The sequence below is a fragment of the Sphaerodactylus townsendi genome, linkage group LG11 (genome assembly GCF_021028975.2).
Source record: "Sphaerodactylus townsendi isolate TG3544 linkage group LG11, MPM_Stown_v2.3, whole genome shotgun sequence".
Classification (NCBI taxonomy): domain Eukaryota; kingdom Metazoa; phylum Chordata; class Lepidosauria; order Squamata; family Sphaerodactylidae; genus Sphaerodactylus; species Sphaerodactylus townsendi.
In genome coordinates, this window is record NC_059435.1 from 12,428,144 (window position 1) to 12,446,011 (window position 17,868).

The 17,868-nt window shown below is 43.6% G+C and overlaps 1 protein-coding gene and 1 pseudogene across 5 annotated transcripts in view; both read left to right on the forward strand.

Moving 5' to 3' along the window:
- LOC125440742 overlaps positions 1–1,442 on the forward strand; it is a 41,742-nt pseudogene extending 40,300 nt beyond the window's left edge.
- Positions 1–17,868, forward strand: part of ADCY1 (adenylate cyclase 1) — a 274,661-nt gene that overhangs the window by 127,834 nt on the left and 128,959 nt on the right. The window lies entirely within an intron of this gene.

The window sequence follows — 17,868 nt, forward strand, 5'->3', positions numbered from 1 at the left end:
ATATTTTCCCATCAGCCCTGCCAGCATGGCCAATTGGGGCTGATGGGAATTGCAGTCCATAACATCTGGAGGCTAAAGGTTCACACCACGACTCATTGTGCTGCCACTGCCTTACTGCAGCCATCTGTTAATGGCTATCCTTCTTCCCCTTTGTCGGGGTGGTGGGTGGGTGGGTTGGTGATACCATGGCACAGCAATAACCAGGGCTTTGCATGAAAAGCCGTTGGGCTTCGCTGTTAAGGAAATTCCAGTTACATGGTTTGCCAGCGGCGTATGTGAATATTTTATTGGTTTGTTGCATAAAGTGAGATTCTAAGAACTGCCGTGGTCTCTTTTTTCTTTAAATACTAACCGAACTGTTTTAGCAGTCCTTCACACACACCCCACACCCCCTACACACTTCTTGGATAACCACAATCCCATTTTTTATTCTTCGGCTAGCCAAAGAGGAAGAAATATTAGAGGTAACTACTCATCCATGTAGTTTCTGTTTATTCTTCATCCCAGGGTCCCATTGTCGGTCAAACCTTTTTTCAAATGCCAGATACTAGGAGGAAATCACTGGTGTGTCATATGCAACTAACATGAAAAACTGTGCTGCCAGTGGCACTTAACGCGCTTTAAGATCTTATTGATCGAGGTGTTAGCAACTTAACTAAATAATTCCACCTATTTGCTTAACCTGATTTCAACGACTGAAATACAGGTAAATAGTGAAACGGTGCCACATATTGGTCCCTAATAATGACTTTAAAACCTTCACAGAATGTCAGTACAACTTTGAGGAAGGCTATAGAGCACGCGACTGCCTCGGGTATGTACACTTCCTCCTCTACTTCTAATGTTCCTCATGGGAGGATTTTTTCTGCCGGGATAATACTCATGCTGTTTTTATGAATAAGCCTCTTATTATATACATTTTAGTTTCCCTTAGTTTTCCAGGAAATGTCTTGAATCTCAGATGAATTGCATGATTTGAAGTTACTGTGGTGGATGTAAACATGATATTTAGCAGCTGTATGTCTGAGTGCATGCTGGTTTATAGAGTGATGCACAGAATACATAGACTTTGCAGGAGGTGATATCACTTCCCGCTTTTGCTGCTTAATTGCCGGGCAGCTAAATAGTCGGCCCTGAGACTCCGCCATTGCCGGGTTTGTTGAGCAGATACTGCCCCGCAGTTTTGAATTGCCTGTACCGTAAAGTTGGCAAACGGGCCTAGATTTAGAAGGGCTTGCCGCGGTGGGCAGGACCGATGAAGCACGGGTTGAATTAGGAGCAGTGCAGGTGGAGCAGCAAAACGCGAGCGACGCCTCTAAGGAATGCCCCACCAGAACTCTTTGACGGGCTCATTTTCTCTTCTTGTGTGTGTTCTTTTTTGTTTTAGAAGCTGCCAATCTCTATGCCAAACGCCCACGGCCGCTACTTCAACGCTTCGGTGACTCTTTCTAATTTCACCATTACCCTCCTCAGTGGCTTCTGGACTATCACCAACCTTGTAGCTCATGAAGTGGCTGGCAATGAACATGCGGCCCGTCAATGTGTCGGTACGCAGTTAACATCTCCAGCCCGGATGAGCTTAGCTTCACCCAGTCAAATTTCATAACCAGTCCGGTTGTCCATGGCCTCCCGCTAATACCACACCTGTAATCCTCGCGCCGTGAACATGGGGCAATATCCAGTCACTTCATCACCTCGCCTACGAACCTTGCCGGTTAAATGATCATTGTCCAGAACATAGCTACGCCAGTGGAGCATGCCTTTCTCCCCAGGCTACAACTTCTCCTCCTCGGTAAAACAAGCAAACACACCAACCCTCCTAGCAGTATTAAAAAAAGGAATGAAAAGCAAATCCTTACTACAATTTTTTTTTGAATTTGGTTTTTGTTTTGTTTTAGTTAATGAGAACGAACCAGATTTCATCCGCATCTAAAAAAGTGCACCAGTTTAAAATAGTGTATCCTTTTGTTTGGTCGGTCACATTTAATACTGGGCTACTTCTGCTTTTCCCAGGTGTCAGTTGTTTGAACAAGATAGGTAGAGTTGAACCTGCGATCAGAGGGGAACACCGGGTTCATGTTAGACTTGACATTGCAGATGTAGAAATAGTTTAAGCTGACCACTAGGAAGTCTGAAATAAAGTCCTGCAAGCATGCTGCAGGTGGAGAATGGTCAACTTTAAATTTGCCAGCTCTGTATCCCCTCTCCAGGCCTAAAAGTAGCATCGTAGTGTTTTTCTTTTAAAAGCTAACGACATGGTCCATTTTTTTTTAATGCATTGAGAATAATTATGCATTTTACCTTTGGGAATATGCGACGACTTCAGGGCCAATTTCTATGGGGAAGGTACCAGCCTGATATGCAAAGCATACGGTAACTTAACATGCTAACTTCAACGCGGTAACAATGGGGATTGTGACCTGATATTCGAGATGTAAATAACACTCAATCGTGATAATTCAAGAGAATATAAAGAACATAGTCATGATTGAGGGGAAAGAAGAAAACTGTTCAACGCTAAAGGAGCAGCTGTGAGTGATGGAAGAGGAGTCTAAATTGACATGACCACGGACCTAACCTACCGGGACTCTTTTTAAAGAGCCAGTAGCAGGCTTTGAAACCAATGGGGAAAAGGTATTACGCCGGGAAGACTTTGAATACTCGGTATGACGCGCCAGATGTCTCTGATTCTTCAATCAGAACCTGCTACGCTAGATCGAGAGCAGGTGCTCGCTCACTCGAGCTTTTGTCTTATATTATAAAAAATCGTGATAGCAGCTTTTATTCTAAATCCACTAATTAGTTAGGATGCCCTCAGGACAAGCCAAGAAAGAGCATCTTATTGTTTGTGTTTCTTTTAAAAACCCTTTCTTCCTCTTTAATCAAGTAAGCAGATTCCAACTTTGTAAATATTTTGCCAGAAACCATCATTTTACTTTTAGTTTTTTGTTGTGTTAACACCTAGTTATCAAATGGAAGGGTAGGGGCTCAAGACTCCATCCAGTGCAGGAGAGATTTCCTCCAACCCCTAAATGGTCAGCACTTAAAAAGAAATCCTATGGCCAACTCTTTGTTTCTTTATTTTTTTAAAAAAAATATCTGTACATAAAGTAGGGGAAATGTAGAGATGAAGTTATTTTAGACTATCATGTCGGGTCACTTTTTTTTAAAAGAAAAGGATCAGACCTCATAAATCCAAGACTGACTTTAAGAATTAATCAGAAGGTAGAAGCTATCAGGCCAAGGGTATGACAAGGCAGTGGCGGACAAGTATTTTGATTCTTAACGGATGCCAGCTTGCCTCGAGTTTTGGGTCAAAGTCCACTGTTCAGGTTTATACCCATTGTGTCCATGTAAAAAATATATCATATTCTATACTTTTGGCTAGCCAACTGGAGTTGGGAGACGGCCGTTCAGTTCGTTACGCGCGGAAACGGGTTCTTAGGGGCTCAGACTGGTTAATTGGCAAATGTGGGGGGAGGGGAGAATAATAGAACCTAGTGTAAAATAATTTTATGCAATGAACTTTTGTAAATCTTAGGACATCAATTGTACAATCCATATATAACGCTTAGGAGCTGTGTGAGCAGAAAGAGAACACATTCCTACACTTTTAATGCATATGTTTGTTTATAATGTCATGTAAAACATATGCCCCATGTTTGTGCCTTTAATTAGTTTGTCTGAATAAAAGAAATGTAGAGACCTTGTAGTGATGCTTTCGAAATATCTGCAGTAAATCCATCCTGGTTTGTTGAGGGGTTTTGATATAAAAAAAATTGTGTGTGTGGTTAAAAAATGTTGCTGAAAGTACTTGGCGGGAGGTTCTAGTCAGTTCAGACTTGCCGCAGTAGATACACAACAAGGCTTGTAGCAATACTGGATAAGAGGCAGCACCTTCTGCCTGAGCCAGTGTGAAAGACCACCACAGCAAAAGAAGCTTTCCGCTCCCTCAACTCATTTTGACCTAGATTTTCTGCTTGAAAAGGGAAGGGAGAGGTTTGTGGCATGAAAAGAAGGCCCCTAATTGCTCTAGCTAAGATGGAATACAGGAAATGTTATGCACGCTTTAATTAGGTGAGAGATCATGCTAGAGTCACTCCACGTTATTGGGAGAGAAATCAGCTGCAGAGTGTGCGGTGCTCGCTGACTCGGGCTGCATAACAGTATATAGACAAGAGGGGTATGGGAAGGATGTCGTTATTCTGTGCTTTCCGGTGGCTTATAAACTTAAGTCTGAACTTGGCTGAAAAGGATAAACATGTCTACACACAAGGCCAGGTTACAGGAAAGGATGCTTCTTGCATAAAAAATCGGATGTCCCCTTTAATGGAGAAGCTCAGCAAAAAGAAGCTGCGTGGAAGAAGGCAGAGATGAGAGGAAATCAGCTAAGGAGGATGGAATTATTCTCTTCCCCCCCCCCACCCTGAAGTTTTTTTTTTTTTCTTTTCGTCTCTCTTAGTGTCAGTCAGCTGAGATTACCCATGGAACAGTGGTTCTGCATTCATGAGACTGGCTAGACATGAGGAATTTTATTTGAGAGCCAGTATGAGCCCCACCCAATAAAATAATCTGAGGGTTTGAAGATCGGGGGAGAGTTCCATGCTGCTCTGAGTTTCTGCCTAGAGGACATGGAGTCGCCCCCCAGCTCCCAAGTCTGGAGTCGGCTTGAGAAATTTAGCATGGGAGGGGCTGTGAGATTACAACGTTGAATGTTATTATTCAGCTTTTCAGCTTCAGATATTTTGGCTTTTCTGGAATACCGGAATAAATCAGCAAAATGACCTCCCCACCCTGGCAGGAAAAAAAAAATCCCAAATCACTCAACTTACCGTCAATGCCAGGTGTGGAGTGGAGTTCTCTGAGAATTGCAACTGATTTCCAGACTACAGAGGCTCAGTTCACCTTGGAGGCAAGGCTGACACACTCAGACAAAGTCGACTTTGAAACAAGGAACTAACTTTATTGGATTTGTGTTGCCCTATGATATAGGTGCTGGAACTGAGGGTTCTTGCCCCTCAGTTCCAGTATATATACAGGTAGGAGCGGTAGTCCTTCTATGGCGGAATCCGGATAACTGGGGAAACAGAAACTGAACATGCAACAGGAGCTTTGCTTAAGGTCGTGAGTCCTGACAGGATGAAAGCATGGCTTCAGGTGGATCAGGATGTCACACCCTCCTGTGCTCCTCCTTTACCTTCTCACTTTTCCTTAAGCACAGAGCTGGCAGCCCTTAGATGAAGGATTATAGAATGACTCACAGGTCGGGTGGTGTTCGAGATGGAGGGGGTGCTGCAAAATTGTACAATGGAGGGAGTTGATTTAATACCCTTTAATGGCATATAAATAGTTTCACATTAACACTGCAAGGTAATACAGCCTCTGCCAAATCCTGACGAGTCACGTACACACCATAAAAAAAATTCACCCAATCGGGCTTCCAACAGCTCAGAGGTTGTGGCTGTTTAAAAAGATCTTATAACCTTCGTTTATCTGTAATGCCTTCACTCACGCCGAAGGGATTATCTTGCTTCTTCCTACCTTATCTCTTGGTAAAAAAAAAAGGACAATCCAACAGCAAATGAGATACTGTTGAGAACCCATGCCACACGGGCATTTCCTTTTCTTCTGCTGTGGGATTCCAAGGTGGCGCCCAAGGCTAAAGGAGGAAGGCAGGGCATTACACCTAGCTAAGGTGATTGCTCTCACGCCACCGGGTCTCAACCAGGAGATAAAGGTTACAACTGGCTATACCATCTATCCACAGGTATTCCCAGAGAGATCGGGGAACAGGTTTCATGAGCTCAGCATCTGTTGAAACTCTCTATCAAAAAGTTCTCTTGATAGCCCTGAGACCCTGGTTCCATGAAAGGCCCAACTCATTAAGTTTGAATGGAGGAGCTCATTGATTTAGATTTTTTAAAAAACCCACTAATAGAAGAACTGGGAGGAAAAACACGGAACTTATGATTCACTGTACTCCTCCTCAAAAGCTGAAAACAATATGTTGGCCAAGTTACACAGGGGAAGCAGCAGACTCAACTGATTAAAGATAAATGTATATTAGGAAGCTACATTTGCATTTTCAGGACAGCTGAGAGACAGATGTAGCCTTCTGAGGAGGAAGGGAGAGGACACTCTCAGATGAGGAAATTAGACCTGATAATATCAAAGGCCCAAGGGAGCCATGAAAGGTTGGAAAGGTCTCTAGGCTCACATTCCTAGTCATCACACCACTTGTCCGCCCCTGCTGGGTCTTCTCTGTACAGGACATTGCTAATTCTAACGGAAATAAGTCACTGGCTGTTAGAAAACTACTAGATAGATGATTTACCATCACTTTAAAGTTCAACAAGGAATTGTAGGAACCAAATGAGGAGTAATTCAATGCCATAGCACTAGCGGGGTTGATTGCCATGCCTGACTTAAGGAAAATGGATAGCAATCTTAAGAAGCAAGCCTTTATTGGCATAGACAACAGTACAACAGTAGTAAAACAGATTAAAATGATTAAAAAAGATTATACAATACAGGCCTAAGGAAACCTACTAGCGTTTAGCAATTTTCCAGGAAAAAGTCTGCCACCATCGCATAGAGAGAAGGATCAGGGTTGTCCAACAAGTAGTGTGTAATCTAATTAAATCGTGAGATGGGGTAAATGTAAAGGAGTAAGATTCACATACATTTGATCTGATTTTGAATCTGAGACAGTGTAGCAATTGGTGGGCCAGGAGATTCAACCGGAGCCATCGCTACATGGGCACAATCTTTAGTCTTTTTTCTTGTTTATTAAATCTGCCATGTAACAAGGCAGAAGGCATAACATTAAACCTGGCGCAGCATTATGGCTCTCCTGAACAGGCTTCTATTAAGCAATAAGGTAGTGTGCCAAGGGCCTGCTCAAATGGGAGAGAAAAATACAGGGGGAACACGCTTTGGTCATGTGATTAGGGTAGAGAACTCTATCCAATAGTTGACCTTTTAATTTCCTATGCTTCTGAATACTTGACAAAGGGCAAAGTGATAGCAATCTAAAAGATTAGTAGGATGCGCTCTGTTTTAAAAGTGGAGAGGGCATTTACCCTCCCTAAAAAAGGCAAACACATGAAACACAAGCCCCAGAGAACATAAAGCCAATCTTCAGTCTTTTTAATTCTAATTTTATTGTATCATTTGAATTTTACAGTTTATTATAGTACTTCTTCATACATTTTCAAACAATACTTTCCTTTCTCCTCCCATTTCCATTTCTTCTTTCTTCATAGTTTTGTCACACAAACAGCAGTAAGTTCGCTCTTCTGTAGCCCTTTCTCCCATATTTCTTCGTTGACTAAGCTTTTCATCTAGTCCACGTATATTGTCCATATTCTGTAAATTTCATTTGGTTTGTCTTGCCACGCCTTTTATTTTTTTTTTGTTGAAGTATATTCAAAATATCAAGTGTCTCAGATATATTCTAACTATCTCTGAAGTGCTGTCCATTTTTCTTTTCTCTGCCCAAGGCTATTGTTGCATGGGCTGCTTTGATCATTATTTTATACATCTATGTATATAAAAATCTAACAGTGTTTTGTCCCTGATGGTCTCCTCAGAAGCTGCTGGACGGATCGCCCCCAAATTTCACATGATCGCCCTCCTGTTGCTGGCAGGTACTGGACCTTCAAACTGAAGTCCATACCTTGAGCCAGGTAAAACATCTTTCCTGGTGCACCAGGCCATGAAGCTGGCTGTGTTTAACTGTCACCCTTAGAATGCCCGCAGCCTGTCTGTTCAGTGGCCTGAGGGGGCTTAGGATGTTCTGCAGATGGGCAGAGATGAGCAGTGAAAGAAAAAAAATAGGTAATACTGGTAGGTAGCACGAGAGTGGAAGTGAAGAAAACACATACACACTTTCTGTCAGTAGGAGACATCAGGTGGGGTTCCCCCCCTCACATGCAGGTAACTTTTCACTCTCTGTGCCTCTCACCCATCACTACCACACAACACACATCCAGCCTATCCTCACACACCTCACTCTGCCTCCCTCACATCCAACCACCACTTACCCACTTCCTCACCTATTCACTCACAGCTCTTTTACTAAAAGCGAGCTGAGTTTGCCTTTTTCTTCTAAGACAATTCATGCATGGGGGTGAACCACGCCTACCTGCTCCCCCCTTCTTGCAGACATGGCCCTTTACTTAACTCCAGGAGCTGGCCTCGATCTGAATGCCTCACCACCCTGCCTCTGCTGCCTGATTGACAGCCTGTTGTCTCTAGTTCTGTTCCTTTACCCAAGCTAGACTGTGCGCAATAACCAGCCTCATGGACAGCGGGATCTCACACTCTGGATAGTTCCATTGTGAATGGGAAGGGTTACCTTATACTTAAAAAACAAGATAAGCACCATATAACAATGTGAATTGAAATAAAGGAAAGAGGGATTCCATTTGATCCCCCCCAAAAGGCTATGCTGGGGATCATTGGACCTGCATGGACATCTGTGTGGGTTATGGACTGGTGATGACAATTGCCACAGCAACACGGCTGGGTCTCATTAGTATAACTTATATTGTTTGTCCACCCTCTGTCTTCCATTACACTCCATGAACTAAGGGCATTATTTCAACTGTAATATTTATCTTCACCAGTTTCTCTGACATATAACAATACAATTGTCCAATTTTTTTTTACTTCTGCAATAATCCCATCCATGGTTATAATATACTTTAGGTAAGTCCACAGTGCCAGCATACAATCTCCAGTTCTTTAAGTTCACTGTACATTCCAAACATGTGCGTGAAAAAATGTGATACATGGGGAAGAAAACTTCAATGTTTCTAAAATAGGTTTAAAAAAGGATATGAAGGTATATTAGCAGACCAAAATGCCAAACCAACACAGAGAAGAGAAACAGAAGAAGTGTAAAATATGCCATATATGAGATTGGAAAATTTTAGGCAAAGCATGAGCAAGAGTGTTTTCGTAATCCAATAAAAAGGAAGAGACTGAGAGGAAGGACAGCTGTGTGTGTAGGGTGGGGGTGGAATACTTTTTTCAAGAAGATATGTGGCATCAACTGCTCATAAATGATTTGCTTCAGAGAAAATAAAACTGAATTAAGGATGTTTTTACTGTGCTTTAAAGAAAAAATATGAAACTGGCAATGTAAAATAACTATATGGCTGAAGGCAGAGGTGGGGTCCAAAGCAGGTTCTCAAGCAGGTTCCCAAGAGCAGGTTACTAATTATGTGTGTGTGCCAAGAGGGGGGTTACTTAATGGGTGGTTTTACACGTATTTTTGCCTTTAGTTACACCCTCCCGGCCAGCAGTAGCCATGAGAACTTGGAGCAGTCTTAGCAGGAGGTGCACCAAGGCAAGGCGGCAGCCTGCCTGTGTGCATTCGCTTTCCCGCCCAAGGACTCCGGGCGCAGTGGCTGCCTCCTGCCACAGCCCTGCCCTGGAATGCCCACTCCACCCCTCGTCAGTGTCTCCACCCAGCCCCATTACCCCACGCCACAGTTTGAATCTCACCACCACGGAACCTGTTACTAAAATTTTGGATCCCACCTGAAGATAACTTGTAGGTCAGGAGGCATTCCATGGTCACAGTCCTGGTAGGTTCTTCTGAGCTTTGGGCCCCAAATGGCACCGCCATGTTTCAGGAAAGTACAGGCCCTTTGCCCAGAGGGGAGCTCAGGAGCTGCCACCTTGAGAGTTGCCACCTAAGGAACGGTGGCACGTGAGCTCTGGAAGTGCCGGCCTCATGCCAGAAGCAAGTCAGTCCGGCTCTTTTGGTTGACGTTGCTGCTCACGCTCGAGCGAGTGTGATTGTTTTTTCGTTGGTGATTTCTCACATCCGGAAGGGCAGATTTTTTTTTTTTTAAAGAAGGAAGACAAGAGCCAGAATGCAAGAAACTAAGGCTTTAAGAAATAAAACCGTGGAAATAAAGTCAGATTTATTATGGAAAATAAAATAAAGGGGTATAAGTTTACGGAGCAAAATGAAGAAAAAATGTAAAACAAGAGTTGGTAATCAGGGTCTGCTCCAGAGCCTCCAGCACTGGATACAATCATTTTATAGAAGCAATTTGATGTGTGTTAGTATTTCTTAGCCAAACATTTCTACACATGGAAAAAGTATGAGGTCATTACAATAACACCACTCGGCCCAACTCTCAAATAACTCCAGAACCGCTATTCGTCTCAGCCCCAAGTATAAACATCCTACCAATAGTAATGGAAGTACACTTTTTGTATCTGTGGTAATAAATTAAAATTTTCAACTGGACTTTGGGCTTTTATGGGGAGGATCCTTGTCAGTTTTTTTTTCAGACTTCTCCTTACCACAGACTACAGGGCTTAGGTCCACGCTATCCCATAATCCTTAGCATAGCTGTTGTATCGGGCAAAGCAACCACTTTCACTTACACAGTAGAAAGCTGGCTGAATCCAGATTACATTTTCCAATAACGGAAAGGGAGGTATGATTCTATCAGCAGAACATAGCAACACCAGCTGGACTGTGACCAGGTCCATCTAGTCCAGCTTCCTCTGTTACCTCGGTGAGTGGCCCACCAGGTGCCTTTTTTTTGGGAGCCTCCTCAATTCCTGCAGGAGGGTGAAAGCAATGGCCTCCTGCTCCTGCTCCTGAGCACCTGGTCTGCTATACATTTGGTAATCTCAGATCAAGAAGGATCAAGATTGCAGCCAGAGATCACTCTCCTAGTAACTATTCAAGCCCTTTTAAAAGCTATCCAGAGTGGGTCACTACCACCTCCTGTATAGCATATTCCTTAAACATCTCAACTTCATCGCTATGCTGAAGAAGGTTTCCTTTGATTAGGTCCTGCACTTTTCCCCCAGCATTTTCAATGGATGCCCTGGTTCTAGTGTTGTGAGAAAGAGAGAACAATTCTCTCTGTCAACATTTTCTACCCATGCATAATGACTTTCAATCATATCCCCCTCAGGATCGCCTCCTCTCCAAACTAAAGAGGTCCCAAACGCTGCAGCCTCCTCATAGGAAGGTGCTCCAGTCCCTCAATCATCCCCGCTGGTTCTTCTCTGCACTTTTCATCTCTTCGAGCATCCTTGAGATGTATGCATGGAACTCCAAGTGCAGTCGCACTACTGTTTTAGAGTGGTATACAATCTTTGCAGTTTTATTATCAACTCTTTCTAATGATCCCCTACAGCATAGAGCGCCCAGGCCTTTTCACAGCTGCCATGCACTGAGTTGGATTTCTCCTGCCAAGACCACAGGGCTTTGTGTGGACCACACCGATTCCACAATCCTTAGCATAGCTGTTGTGGCTGGGCAAAGCAAACTTCAATTCTCTCACTTTTTATGACAGTAGAATCCAGATTACATTTTCCAATAATGGAAAGGATATGATCTCTATCAGTTCGCCTCTTCCTGCTGCAGACCCCATATTTGCCCCCCACACCATTTCTGAGGTCCCTGCTCCTCTGAACCACACCACTTTGAGGAGATCGCTGGGTTGCAGCTGGGTGGGATGAGGAAAGGAAATTCTGTTCCACTGATGTCAGTGCCTTCCATTAGGAGGGAAAATGTCTTCTGATCCAAATCATTGTTCTCAAATTGGTTCAAGACAGCCATCCATCCTCTAGAGCTTCCTCCTAAACACCCCCCTCCTCCTCCTTCCAGTCTAGCGCTTAGCTGTCTCCCTCCTAAGAGTCACGGGTAGAGAGAAAGGAGCATTTCAGTTCTCTTTGCTGCATGTATACAGAACGATATTCTTGCTTTCTGTCCAACCCAGGTCTTCTTTGTGGTGTTTTGGCAGGGGAATGATTATGGAGGGGTGGGAGCACTTTTATAAGAAGTGCTCCACTTTGTGGGGCCAAAGAAATTTCGTAAGCCACTCTTGTGGGGCCAAGAATTGCTGTAAGCACTCCAAGTGCTTTCTGTGCCTCTGGTGAAAAGCGCTAACATCCCCTCCTTCCCCGCAAAGTCTGGTGTCTTGCTTACTTCTCTTGTGCCAGGATGGTCTGGACTGATTTGAAGGCCGTTTCATAAGCAGACTGCACTGATCCTTCAGCCAGTGGTTCACGAAGTCCATGGCTGTCTGAGCACTTCTCTTCACCCAATGGAGAAACACAGTCCTTCCTCAGGTAAGACTTCTTGTTAAGATTTCACAAGTGCCTCGCTCTGCTCAGTCAAGCAAGGGTTAACTGCTGAAGTCACATCACTGATCACATGAGCTTCTGAAAGATCTCCAGCAAAAGAGGAGAGACAGACCCACAGGCATGTATAAACTGCATGACACGACTGGAGCACTCTTACAGACAGAGCTTGATGTTCCCATATTTAGTGTAAATTCATTTGTTGTCTAATAAAATTTTACAAAAGAACTCACTTTCCTCTCTGCCCTAATGTTTACTCTCTACTAATTCATTGCAATACAACAAAAGGTTATGGGCCCAGAAGTTTCCACTCTGCATATACTTTTCTCTGATGCAAAATAAGCGGTTATATAGCGAAGGTTATATGAAGGAACCCTACAGAAACAATATATCAGATGATGGAGCCTCTTAGACATGGACGCTAGACATGGGGACACAGATCTGATTAGATTATTGTCCACATGCCTGTGCAAGCTCCTACAGACTATTCTCCAGTAGTGTCAAGCCTTCTAAGCTTGGAGGATCGCCAAGATCAAAGGCCGCTTCATCATATCTCTTCTAGTTTCCATTGCTGATACAGAGCTCCCGCCTGCAAGAGACACAACTCCTTACTTCTGGGTGACCTGATGCGGGAGGGTTGTCTACGTAACTGAAGTGGCACTGATCCTCCCCAGCTGCTGTTGGGGACCCTGTACGAGTCTCTGGGGTTTAAACACTGTATCCTGCATCAATTATATGCCTGGTAGTATATATGTATAGCGTAATCATATGCCTGCTGCTTTTACATGTAGTTAAGCAACCTCTTGGTAAGTTTGAGGGCAAGATGTAATCATAATGGACCCAGCTGTGAACTTCAAGGTTTGGTTGCCAGGCAAATGTGATTGCTCGCGATAGTTAAAGTGTTCATATCCTGATCCAGCATGAGTCGTTTTGAGACTGAGCTGACAAACCAGTTCTGACTCGTTCCAAGTGACCTTTAACATGATTGGTTGAGTCTTGTATAAAGCACTTGTATTATATTGGTTCAGTGTTCTTTGGGAACAGGTGTTAGCTAAGCACTTTGATAGTTCAATATCATTCATAGTTACTTGTACATAGAGTAACTGAATGATAAAGGCCTTCTTATGAATGACAAAGCCAGGTGGAGTTTACTTCAGAAGGTGAGTGTTAAGGTAATAACACCACTAGTTCTACTCTAAGTAGCCCGCCAAATTCTGCTATCAGGTTATGGGCCCAGGCTGCGTGGTCTACCTGTGAAAGAAGCGCTGCGGTTCCTGTGCGTTCCTGTGTTCCCTGGGTGAGCTGGTGGTGCGGCTGTCCAGCACAGAGTCTACGATGGCGGCCGTTGCTGTCGCAGGCGCCGCTTGAACGCCTTTAATGAGGACAACTTTTCATTTGTCACAAGATGCAGCCGTCCTCATCTTATTCGAAGATTGTGCCCGTGGTGGAGACACCGCCGCTGCCGACGTACGCTGGTCGACGCTGCTGATCAGTGCAAAGCCCGTATTCTCCATAATTCTAGCCGCGGAGAACTCCAGCTTCCAGGTATGTTCGGGACTTCGCGAACGCCGAAAGAATGTTGGCACAGTATATCAGCAAGATACAGGTCTTAAATGCCGATAGCGTAGACGGCTATATAACTGCAAGCTGAAAGCTGGTGGAGGCGCTTCTACCATTTGCAGCTAATGAGGTCCCTATTCGGCCCAATTGGAAGACCGTGGGATGGTTTTTCCAGAGTCCACAATCTTATATCATCTTATCATCACTTCGATCTCAAGGTTGGGATCAGCTGGTTTTACAGTTTACAAAGCGTGAAAGCTAGCTATGACCTCACACTTTCCTTCGCGGATCGCTAAGCTGCTTGAAGGTCAGCAACAGAGGAATTCCAGCAGGAGAGCTGCGGTTGTTGAGCTGCCCTGCGAGACTATTAACGCTTGAGGTGAAGGTTTCATCAGAGACGGTGCCTGCGAAGCCTATTCTGTCCGATGTTATCGCCAGGGTCCAGAATCACATCAGCCAAACACTGCCAGACGCCGCAATGCGCTGCAGATGAAAGGACAGAAGGGCGAACGGAAGATTTATGTTCAGAACAAGTTCGACCGTATGACGGCGCTATGTTGGTGCCTAGTGCTGTGGAGAAAAAAAGCAAAGCAGCTGGTTGATGGATAGTGCTCACGCATCCAGTAAACGACAGTTTGCTCGAGACGAAACTGCTGCTACCACTTCACGTAAGCCTTCCTGGTTGATGGTTCATCATCAGAGGTGTTCCTTTACATGAACTGTGTATACCAAGCGGACTTATTATTCAAATGTTATTAGTCCCCACCTAGACTTTAATTTGTTAAGTGTTCCATGCCTTGTTCAGGAGGGGTATAAAGTCACATTTACTTCAAATGACATGCGCTATGTGAACAGAAATAATGTAAGCAAAGTAAAGTGGACAACTAAGGGATATGTTGTACCACATGATTCTAAAGGTACTAGTGGGAGTGTAAAAAACAACTATCCAGTCTGTCTAATAAGCCTTTACACTCCATTAAATCGTGTGCAATGAAGCTACACACAGCAGTACTAGGTCATGCAGGGTGGTCTACTATAAAGCAGTTAGCTAAAGGTGACATAAGTAAAACCCTGTAAATATTACTCAGAGTGTTCTTACTAGTGTAATAAAGTCAAAGCTCTTTCCTGGTTAAGCAAAAGTGCTGGGTCAGGACAAAACAGACAAGACCTTTGCTTTTGTCCACCTGACTTGCTGACCTTTTCCCACAGCCAAGGTGCACGTTAAGATCATGTTGATTGTGGATGATTATGCAGGTATTCCCATTGTCTACTGTTAAAATCCAAAAGCAGAAGCCCGTGAGGTTCCAGGATTGGGTTGCCATGGCTGTGGGAAAGAAAAAACCACCCTCATAAGGTAGCTTATATTACAAACAGATCGGGGAGAGTACATGAGTAAAGCCTTTCAACTTCTGGCTGGGCGTAGAAGGGGATTGGCATTGAACACCAACCCTTTACCAGGAGAACGTGTACCAGAGGACGCTTTGGGAGTTTTACAGGTGATGCGGACTGCAATGCTTAGGATGCAACCACCTCTTTCAATTATTGGGGAGAGGTCATCTGTGCCGCTACACCACGTAATTTCAATCGTCTCTGGAGTTCCAGTATCTGTGAAACACCCCATTACATGTTGGTTTGGCAAGAAACCCTCTTTGAAACACCTGAGAAGGTTTGGGAGCTTTGCCAATGTCTTTGGATACCAAGTGCACAGAGAACCAAAAGGTAAACCCAGGTATCAAAGATGATTATGATTTACAGGCTATTCAGAAAACACTCAAAGGTTATAGATTCAGTCTGGAATTTTGGCAGAATTGTGGTCTCCAGAAGTGCCAATTCCTTGGAGAGGCAATAACAGGTTGGGAGCATGCCCATTCCTAATCGAGGTTTTTCGCCTGCCTTAATCCGAACATCATGTTCTGCAGGTGCAGCAATCAGTAGCCAGATGACCATCCTCCTCACCAAGGTCACATTCCTAGAGTGCAAGAGAGAGAGGACAGCAGTAGTTCAGACTCAGAGAAAGAAGAGAAAACGCTAGTGTGTTGATTTCTCCCTCGCAGGTCCAACAGAGAAAACAGGAGTGCCGCCACAAAAGATTTTGGTGTTACTCCAGGTTGTTAGATCGTCAACATGGGTAGAGCCCCTCAAAGTTTCCAGGAGAGATGGTAACTAGACCTCCCAGGAACAAGCAATCAGTGAATGCTGCTGGCGGATGATGAATTTGAATCCTTTAGTGAAGCAAAATGTTTTGAAATTGCAGGACTTGCCACAAGACCAGAAAGCGGTTGGATCACTTGCATATGAAGAAATCATTGCCCAATGGGATAGCTTGGTACAGAAGTCGCTTTTGCTGCTCAGGGCTAATGGGCAAACCTATCTGTACTTATGAGCAAACATATTCACTACTGCTGGCTGAGTCTATGACTGGTGCTAGCTATAGCAATGCAAAGGGAATGAAAATGCGCCACTTTGACTTCCAGTGCATTATTTACACGCCTGGCAGAGTGATGTGTACATGAAACCAGCACCTCGGATATGCAGCTGAAAAAAGGCAAAAGTGCATTAAATTATGGAATCACTGTACTGCGCCCACGCCTGGCAGCCAGGAAATTGGAATCCGGTGTTTGCATGATGGCTTGTGTAAACCAGGGTTTCCAAACGGCGTCATGGATCTCATGCAGGCTTCAAAGCAATATAAAGTCATCATAATTGTTTACGAGATGACATGTGCGTTACTGCCTTTAACTGGATGCTCAAATCACTGATGTCTATGACAGTTTGAGGAAGATACTTCAGGTGAAAGTGATTGAGGCTACCTGAAAACCTTATCTAGGTATTAGTATAACTAAACAGCAGAAGGAAACTTGCTAAGCAGCCAGAAAGACAAAATTGAAGAGCTCATATGAGTACTGGCTTAGAGAAAAGCCAAAGTAGCAAAACACCTATACCCACTGAGCTAATACTAAAGGAAAGAAGGATTCTGATGTTTCTTTTGATGGGAATCCTGGATTATATCGCTCTGTCATTGAAGTTTGGCTCCATTTGGCAAACTGACAAGACAGATATAATGTTTGCTGTTAGCTATTTAAGCAGACTTGTGGTTTTAAACCACACTACGGTTGGCAAGGAGTGAACGCGGTCGCTCGTTATTTAAAAGGTACACAGCATTTTTTGCTTGGTGTGATAGCTCCAAACAAAACCTAAGTGTTAACAGCTGCAGCAGATAGTTCTTTTGCAGATGATTCTGAAAGTAAGTCCTGCAATAGGTTATCTTATTAAATATGTTGATACCTTTGTTGTATGGATCGAGAAAACAGACAACAACTGCCTTAATAACATCTGAGGCAGAGTATTGTGCTATCCGAGACATGCACAGAGTTGCAATGGATGAAGCAATTGCTATCTGAGTTAAAGGTGCAATGTAGAACCTGTAGTCATTCAAGGATGATTCACAAACCTGTAAGGTTTAGCTTTGAAACTGAAAGCATGAGAACCAGAACAAAAATACACGGGTGTTAGGTACCTCAAAATGTAAAAGCAATGGTGCAAAATAAAACAATTTCTTTGTCTTATTGAAAGTGAAAACAATCAAGCTGACTTTGTTTACTAAAGCAGTACCAGAACTGAAGTTTGAACGTGATTTTGCCTTTTGTTAGGTATTGTCAATGTAATTTATGGTAGTTTTTCTTGTAACATTTTATAGGATTGTATGTAATGATCGCTTCCTAGGATATGAGAAGGTGTCATGATAGTTAAAGTGTCCATATCCTATCCAGCATGAGCTGCATGAGACTGGAGCTTGACAAACCGTTCTACTCTGTTCCAAGTGACCTTTAACATGATTGGTTGAGTCTTGTATAAAAGCACTTTGTATTATATTGGTTCAGTGTTCCTTTGGGAAACAGGTGTTAGGCGTAAGCACTTTGATGAAATACCGAATATTCTTCATTGTATATATAGTTTGTACATAGAGCAACTGAATGATAAATTCCTTCTTATGAATGAGACAAAGCTGTGTGGAGTTTATTTGAAGGTGGGGAGGTTACGGGTACAAGACCACTAGTTCTTACTCTACAGCCCCTACCAAATTCTGCTATCAGTGATGAGGAAAAATTTCCCACTGTGACACAATTCAAGCTGGAACCTGCATGAAAGAGAAAGGGGAGCAGGGGATAAGTTAGGGTGGAT